General features: G+C 41.3%; 1 long non-coding RNA gene across 1 annotated transcript; it reads left to right on the top strand.

Annotated features, from left to right (window-relative positions):
- On the top strand, positions 1–1560 carry LOC108511539. Its single transcript, XR_003386921.2, has 3 exons — positions 1–206; positions 406–774; positions 890–1560. It is a non-coding gene; the product is annotated as an uncharacterized LOC108511539 (long non-coding RNA).
- Positions 1561–9165: the final 7605 nt, after the last annotated feature.

Genomic DNA, 9165 nt, shown 5'->3' with positions numbered 1-9165 from the left:
ACAGAGTTCATAGGTTGGGTCAGCGCAAAGTTGTGAATGTCCATCGACTCATCATGCGTGGCACTTTGGAAGAGAAAGTCATGATCCTCCAGAAGTTCAAAGTGTCAATTGCTAATGCTGTCATCAATGGAGAGCATGCTAGCCTGAAAACAATGAACACTGACCAGTTGCTCGATCTCTTTACTTCTGCACCAACCGCCAGAAAGGTAATTCACAGTCTAATCTTTCACAACTCTTCCATATTATCATGATTTCTCGAAAGGAGGGGACTGCTGGCATTCAGATATCTGGATACGCATTTAGTTTACAGTTCTATATTATATTCTCTTTTTTTTTTGGGAAAAAATATTGAATACAACTACTTTGCTTGCTTCAACTGTTTTCTCTTGACCAAACATGAAACAGGGTAGTGCCCTTTCAAGCAGCTTCAATGGCGACCTGGGTAAAGATTCAAAATCCATGGTGGGTGGGAAGGGCTTGAAAGCCATTCTAAGTGGACTAGCGGAGCTCTGGGATCAGTCACAGTACACGGATGAATACAATCTCAGGCATTTCTTGGCAAAGCTTAATGGCTGAGTCTGGTTGCACCACAGTGTACAGTGTAAATGGGAAGAGTGAGTCTGTGGGCCTCAGATTTTGATGTTTCACCCTTGATTCTTTTGTTCTTTATACATGTCCATTGGACCATGAAACTGGCTAACTTACATGGGTTGTCTAACTATTTTTCGGAATGGTCGAGTTCCCCAAAGGACAGCAGTCACCCAGCACGTACAGGTATCGTCAAATGTCTAAACTCGAGCGTTTTGTATCCACGTTCAGCTGCTTATAATCAAGTTAGCAGCTTCATTGCTATGTGCTGATGATTCTTTTTCTTTGTGCTTCCAAGCAGTTTGAGATCGCCAGACTCCTACTATCCAGGTTGTTTAAGCCTCAGCAAGTAATGGGTAACTGTAGTTACGCCTGCTCACCAATGGAGACCTACTCTTTGATCATGCCAGTTTCTTAAATGAGTGTGTTGAAGCCCGGGCTTATTCGGAGTCCAGAACGCTTGCAACAGCGGCAGCTCGCAAACAAGATTTTGTTTTTCTTTTCTTCCCCTCTTGATGCGCTGCGCTGGATCTGTTCTCATGGAAATAAAGACAGCCCATGGAAACAAAGCAACTGGTGTTGCGAAGAATTAGGCCATACTGAGTGTGTAAGACCTAGTAAACTGGGCCCGGTCCACTTGACTAGCCCAGTCAATATAGCCTAACAAAAAAAAAAGGGGAAAAAAACTTTGCACGTGCCGCACTCATGCCGGGAGAGAAGAGGAATTCTGATGGAAGTCTTCTTCCTCTTGATCTTGCCTTAGGAGTTCTCTTCCTCTTGATCTTGCCGGATGGAATGCGACTCTAGGTCAGATTCCAGTTGTCCGGGCCTATTTAGAGACTCTTCTTGAGTCCTCTTTCTCTCCGAGCACCGATTGCCTTCGCACCATTGTTGCCATGAGACCGTTAAGGACTCTGCCACCATCAAGCGACTCCTCTCCTCTTTCTTCCGGGCTTTTTGAAACCTAGATTTTGGTCAATGATCGCTAAAATTTGGCCGAAAAGGGCAATGCCTTATTTTCCTCTCTCATTTTGACCTTAGGCGCCACCACTGCCACCCTTTTCCTCTCCTTTCTTCTTCCTTGGCTAGAGAGAGACTCTTTTCTCTCTTCCTATCTCCTTTCTCTCTCTTTTCCATCCTCTCTCCTCTTATTTATCTTTCTACTGAATTTTCTTTTCTGCTCTCTCTAGAGATGATAGATGTAGTAAGATACCCCTCTTAGTTATTTTGAAACAATCCTGGTGAAGAGTCCTAATCCAAGATCGCCGGGCAGTGTGCTTACCTTCCTTAGCCCTTGCGAAATACTATAAGATATAATCACTTTCAATCTCTATTGAACTATCTGTACTCTAGTCCGAGCATGATTTGATGAAATCACCTTGATTAGACCGATCGAGATGTCAGATACTTCTGCTGGTCAGCCTTATAAGGATGTTAAAATTTAGAGTTTTTATTTTATAAAAATAAAATGATGAAACTTTAATAAAAAAATATAATTTTTGAATTTTAAGCTGTCAGAGTAGGTGCCAAAATTAATTGGACCTGAAATTGGATTGTGCTGGCAAGGTAAGTCATGCAATTTTTTTCTATATTTATTGGCAAATTATAAATATTTTTTGAATCGAATTAGTCTAAATTTATGAACTTGATGCATGGTATTTTATTATTATATATGCCTCTTTTTAGAATAATATATGCTTCTTGATTGAACATATTGATTTCGATATGGATTATGTTAGTTGATTTCGATGTTGTATGATATTATGCATGTTACGATTTGGAATACTAAATATGCTTTGAGAAAATGAGTTTTGCTTTGAAATGAATTGAACTTACATCCAGCCTTTATATCGGCACCCTACTAGTGGAAGTTATTTGCAAGTATATCGACATCCTTTCAGTGGGGGTTATTTGCTGGTATTGACACTCTGCCAATAGGGGTTATTCGCTGATATATCAACACCTTGCTAGTGGGGTTTATACGCTGGCATATTGATACATTGCTAGTGGGAGTTATACGTTGGCATATTGATACCTTGTCAGTGAGGATTATACGTTGACATATCGATACCTTACCAGTGGGGGTTATACATTGACACTTTGATGAGCTCATATTCTGCACAGCCACAGAGTATAAATGTAGTTATAGTTCATGGTTGTCGAGATGAACTTGATAATTTGAAAGAAATTGATTTACAAACAAGATTTGAAATTTGAAATGACTAGATAATATATCGATTTGGTTTTGAATCGATGTATTTTGCATGCTTAATTTTAGTATATTATTATTATTTTATTGTTTGATTTATCTAGCTAAAGTGATTATTGCTTACTGGGTTGTCTAGCTCATTATACAATCTTACTGTCCTTACAGATCCGAAGAATTGCCTCGACTCAAACATTTATCATGAGAGAGTGATTAGAGATAAGATTTTGACATCTATATTTAAACTATATTTTATTTTATAGTTGATGCAAGATTTTAGAATATTATCGGTTTTGTAAAACTTTTAATTTTATTATTTAATTAGAATTTGAATGGTATTATTTAAATTATTTCTGCTGCTTGATGTCCTGATGAGATGCCTTCCATACTCATGAGGAGAGTTTCTTATGGGTGTGCGGCAGTTGCCACGACCTCTGACTTGTGATCTCAGATCGAAGGCGTGATGGATTGGGGTTTTGAGTTGTCTTTTGCATAGAGGATAATGGCCTTACGCATGCGAGATCGTTCAATTGAACCAACCCATTCAAACAGCCCCAATCCTCCCTCCATATGAGGTCAAGTGGATGTGAGATGGAAGATCCTTCTCCATGGAAGATCGGGACCAAGGCTGGGGAAAGTGTGAATAAATATGGACAATAAGGGCATGTTTGATTTCCAAGATTCAGAATCAGAATAAATTGGAATGAAAATCGGAATGGTTATTTTTTCAGATATGTTTGATTCATGATTGGAATCAGAATTGGAATGGAATTTGAATACTAGGAAAGAGTAGTGATTAGATTTTGGAGGGTTGTGGTATTTCCATTCTCTCTTAAAATGGAATGAGAATGAGACTTGTGGTGGTTCAATTTTGGCCCGAGGGTGACCACGCCGAAGGAGTCGGAGGAGCTGCCGGTCGAGAGGAAAAAAAGATGCCACCTTCCGTGCGCCGACGTACCTGCACAAAGCCTCACGGGTGTTTTCAGTGAGGGCACTCCGATGCTTAAATTAGCGTGGAGTATTTGTTGGCCAAAAAGTCCTTAGGCATTATCTGATGGGGCAATTTATAGTCCCCGCAGATGTGCCCAGGTGGCGAAGGTATGGCTCGTCCTCATCATGGGAGGAGATGGCGCTAGCCAGGTGGCGTGCGGCCATGGCTTACTTGAGGCACACGGTTTGAGCTGTCCCTACGCGCGGTATGGCGCTGGCGTGTGCCGCAGGGTATGGCCCTTGTCAGTAAGCATCGTTGGGGCAGCAAGGCGTAGTTCTTTGTCGATGTGTCTTGGCATGGCCATCAAGCAAAGTATGGTACAGTAAGGTTGCTGCAGGGCATGACCGTGACGCGTGCTGGGCGAGATTAGCTCGGCATTTATCCGAGATCGAGGTCAGCTCGGCCTTCGACGGGGGCCGAGGTCGGCCTTGCCCGCTTGGCAGGGTGCTGAGTTCGGGCCGACATGGGGGGCCACGATAAATATTCAGTGAGGTCGGCCCAGTGGGTGTTGAGGTCAGGCCGACTTGGGGGCCATGATATGTTTGATGAGGTCAGCTCGGCGGGCCTTGAGATTGGCCTAGTCTTCTTGACTTTGAGGTATGCTCAGTAGGGCACCCCGAGCTCGGGTCGGGGTGCATCGTCGCATGGGGCGCTCCGAGCTCGGGCCGGGGCGCGTCGTCGTATGGGTCGCCCCGGGCTCGGGCCGGGGTGCGTCGTCGTTTATCCCTGCAGTCGAGGGAGCTCTTCGGCTTGCAGTCGATGCAGCAGGGCGCCCCGAGCTCGAGCCCAAGACGTCATTATAAGCACTAGAAGAGGTTGCTGTATGTCGTAACAGCGGAGAGATCCAGATGAGGTTGGCCGGACCTTTGGCGAAATTCGAGATTGGACTGGCTCTTAGTGGGATCGAAGTCCCACTTGGTCGGTGCCGAGGTCTGCTTGGCCGAAATGGGGTGGTCCCTTGTCCTGAGCAGGACGATCCATTCTGCCCCCTATCAAGACTCTCTCCAACCAAATAGTTAGAATAGGAGTCACTTACTATCATTTTTATTTTAAAGTCCAACTCCTCCCAATCAAACATGCCCAAAAAGTATATGCACGGTTAGTTTAAACATGCCTAAAATAGTTTGCTCCCTAATATACTTGATACATCAAGTATATTCACAGTTAGTTTAATTAATAGGTATTCCCAGTAAACACTTTTGTATCTATCTACTTCTCGGTAGGAAAAGGTCTCCCATCATCCGTCACCTACTAGACTTTTTGGTAGTTCGTTATTTTTTTTTTAATATAATAGATGGCTTATGAATACATTTTAAAAGGTCAAAAATATAAGCTTTCTTTTACTAGAGAACTCTTTCCTCAACCCTATTAGTCTTCCTATAAATGTGCTTGTTTTGGAAGACTATGTCCCTCTTGGCCCGAAAGACAATGTTGGGCAGCTTGTTTTAGAAGACATAAAATATCTACTCTTTCTAGTAGGCCTCCCAAATCATCAGCTCGTTTCTCTGCCTTTACTGGAGTTGCTACTTTGGAATCCAATCAAACATAGTTAATTAAGTATGATCGATGTTGACTTCAGCCATTTTGATTTTTCTTTGTTTGCATGTTTTAGATTGATTTTTTTTTTAATTAGTTTATGCTTGCTTGTTAAGGTGTCCTCAGTCGAGTACTCAATTAGGAAGTAAACATTTGTGTGAGTCTCTAAACATTAATTTTGGTAGCTAAGCAACTATATTTCTCTCTTACATATAATTTCCCTCGCACGACTTATTTAACATAGTCATCTCTTTACTGGCTCAGTGCATGACAAGTCATCTTGCATAGCCCGTGATTAGCTTTTCATTGACAAATGTGTCTTTGGCTTTAATCCACATCTTGTATTATATAAAATATTATTCACAATCGGGTGAACCACACCAACCTGTTGAAGCTGGAAGGCTCTTAATAAAATATTACAACTCCTCTCAATCAAACATGCCCTTAATTCAGAAATTAAACCATTTGATGTATCAAAAACATGTATCATCTTTATTTATCCTCAGCTAATGGAGGAAACCGTTGATTACAATTAAAGTGGTCTGCAGGCTCTTGTTTGGGGCTTTAAACTGGACACATTTGTCGTCTCTTTTCATTTTTCTTCCATCTACAAATGTTTGATAGCCATCTTTCCTGGCTTGACGTTTTAGAAGGTCTTCATGAACAATCAATCCCTCTGCATTAAGACAAAATATCATTGTTCAATATATTAGGGTGTAACCTTTAGTTTCTTGTTTTCCCCAGATAGGAGAAAATATTTTGTTCATCAATACATTTGAGAACAAAATTCATATATTAACTAATGCGGATCTCGTGGCATGGATATTCATTTTCTACTTTTCTTAATGTTTATGCCCTAAACATATGCATGTTAGATGTAGCATATATTCCCTTTTTTTTTGATGAGAAGGGAGGCCTGGCCCCCAGAATTTTATTCAAATGGAAATATTTAGTAAGTTCGATATGAAAGGAGAAAGGAAACAGGCATGAAGATGTAGCACACATTCAATAAGAGCTAACTAGCAGTCTATTTTTAAGCTGTCATGGCAATAGTTAGTCTCAAGTCATTATTTTGCAAAGTTCATGGAACCATCATAGTTAAGAAAACATGACCACAAAAGAATATGGGTAGCCAAACAATCATATTTCGCGGTTACCGGGTAGTTATACTCACTAAGGGCACAGAAGTGGTTGAGGGCTAATAACCTTAACTATGAATTAAATCCGCTTAAAACAATAAAGTTAAGATGAATTCAGTCTGAAGAGCCTCAATTGGACCAATTGGTTGAGTCCATGTTCAGAAGTAGACCAGTTAGAACGCAACACTGCTAAGCTAGATATGACGGGGGCGTTGAGAGAAAAATGAAAGCGTTGAGAGAAAAATGAAAGCATTGAGAAAGTAACGAATAGTGATCAAGAGAGTAGAAGTACATTTCGTATAAATAATTCACTTGGAGATTATATAGCAAGTGCTTGATTTGGCTACATCTTTGAAGGGGAAAAAGTTCAAGTGGAATGTTTTGGTCTAAAAACCCAAGAGGCATCATAACAAGTTATTATATGGCTCTCGAGTATCACCTAATCTTGTGGGGAATTCTTTACATATGGTTGAATGGAGTGGCAAGGTTGCTTGACCTTCAACATGTTCCTTCATAAGGTTTGGTTGCAGGAAAGATTAAATACTTAGTTATTTGACCAGAAAACTTCATGTCACATACTTTTCTTCCCCTAAGAAATGCATCCAACGAAGACAGGTTGGAAGGTTTGTTAAAACCTTACCAATTCATTAATAGGGAATCAAAAGGTACAAGAAAACCTATTCAAACCCCAGGGGGGAAAACACCCTAAAATCTAGAGAACAGAACAAGCCCTGAGGAGACTACACCAAGGTACTCTGTATAAATGGTCCCTGACAAAAATCAAACAATAAGTAGGAAACAAAAGCAAGAAAAGAGCTAATGCTCCAAGGAATGGGCAAAAAAGAAAGACCAATTCAATTTTCTTTCTCTATGAATTACAAAAGCCTAGATTCTGATATTCAGCTTATTGCAGAAGATCAATGATTTAGCCAATTGACATGCAATAAAAATTAGCCTGTTGTGGAAGGAGGCAAGTGTTTTAACTCATCGGACACATAATTAGAGATTCTGAATACCTACTACTCCCAGTGAAACCGCCATTAGCCCATAGTATAGACCACTAAAGATTATCAAAATCTAATCATACTATGGCAAATGGACGACTAATCCTAGATGCAAAGATGGGTCTTTCGCAGTCTTATGATGTAAGCAAGGTGTCCAAATGGCACTGTTGAATGAGATAGGTCCTCCAATTAGTGAGTTCCCAGAAGCCACCTTCTATCTAGAAGGCGGTGGGCGGGCACGAATTTGTCCTAGAATTTGGGTTATTGGAGTACTGCCATGTGCCACGAATTTGATGACCTGAAATCCTGTAGTTCTTTTTTAAATTGGTAGTTCGTTAGGACAAATTCAAAGCATCATCAGAGAAACTTTGTAGCAAAAATTATTATAAAATTTCCCATAGTCAGATCAGAAGGAACGTAGGGTGCTTCTTGGATAATTTATATGATCCTTGAAATGTAAGTAATGTATCTGAATCAAGATTCGTCGTCTCGGTGCCACACTACTATAATATCATTACGATACAATACATAATTTTTTTGGCGTACCAAGTATCGGCACGCCACTTGTGCCAGATATCAGTACCGAACTGATATGGTACGCTACGTTCTGTACTGTTCGGTTTGCGCATATCGCATGATTAATGGCTGTGCTAAAGTAATCCACCAAATGTCCAAGGAGCATCAGACATACTATGCTCCAAAACTTGTGCAGCCACTAGTCATAATTCGCCACGTAACCTGATTTGAGGATTTTGCTGCAATAGCGAAGGGCGGTAGCAGATGTGGCGTGGGCTTTGTGATCAGAGACCACGATTGCAGATTGATTGTGGCCGGAAGCCGACGCACATTTGATGGATCCGTCCATGTGGTGGAGTTGCACGCGACATGGGAGGGTCTTGTATATGCTAGAGTACACCTGGGTGCCCGACGGATTTTTCTAGAGGATGACTCGACCACAGTAGTGGACTGAATTCGCTGCCGACAGGCTAGGTCGGACTTGCACCCTTTACTCCGAGACGTCCGGAGCATGGGGGAGGAGTTAGATTTACTTCAGGTTTCGCATGTATTTCGGGAGGCGAACAAGGCTGCGGACTGGGTCGCCTCCTTTGCAGCCCACCATTCTGATTTTGTATTTTGGGATCTCTCTGATCATGTGCCGCAGGCATTAGATCGTATTTTGCTTTGCGATAGTTCTGGGCTCTCTCATCATCGTATATAGTGAGAAGCCGGTTTCCAAAAAAAAGAAGAAGAAGAAGAAAGAAAGAAAAGAAGGAAGAAAAAAGAAAAAAGTTCGTAGGATCTGTACTCTTGACCAAAACTAATATAATAACCTGGATTACCAGGTCAATGGAGTTAACTGCCAAGGCACATGGAAGCAGAGGGTTAAGCTATTTTTCCACAAGAAAACAGCAGAGAAAAACTATAAAACTGGAGCCAAGCTGATAAATACACGCCCCCTTGCAGGGAACGCACTGCTATGACTTTGACCAACGCCAATAACACATACACTAAAAGATATAAATGAGGTTTATTTGTTCGAACGTAAGAATATGATTAACAATAGGAAAGAGAGGGGAAAGCCTCAAGGTGTTGACCCGAAGTGTAATCGAACAGCCTCTCTCTTTCGCTCCTCCCTCCATTTCTATAAGAGAATGTAACATCCCAAAACTAAAAGCCCTCCTTATCCTTAAGCTTGTTAGC

Source organism: Phoenix dactylifera, chromosome 11 (genome assembly GCF_009389715.1).
Source record: "Phoenix dactylifera cultivar Barhee BC4 chromosome 11, palm_55x_up_171113_PBpolish2nd_filt_p, whole genome shotgun sequence".
NCBI classification, from domain to species: Eukaryota; Viridiplantae; Streptophyta; class Magnoliopsida; order Arecales; family Arecaceae; genus Phoenix; species Phoenix dactylifera.
Note: the sequence above shows the minus strand (reverse complement) of the source record. Positions and strands in the feature narration are given on the sequence as shown.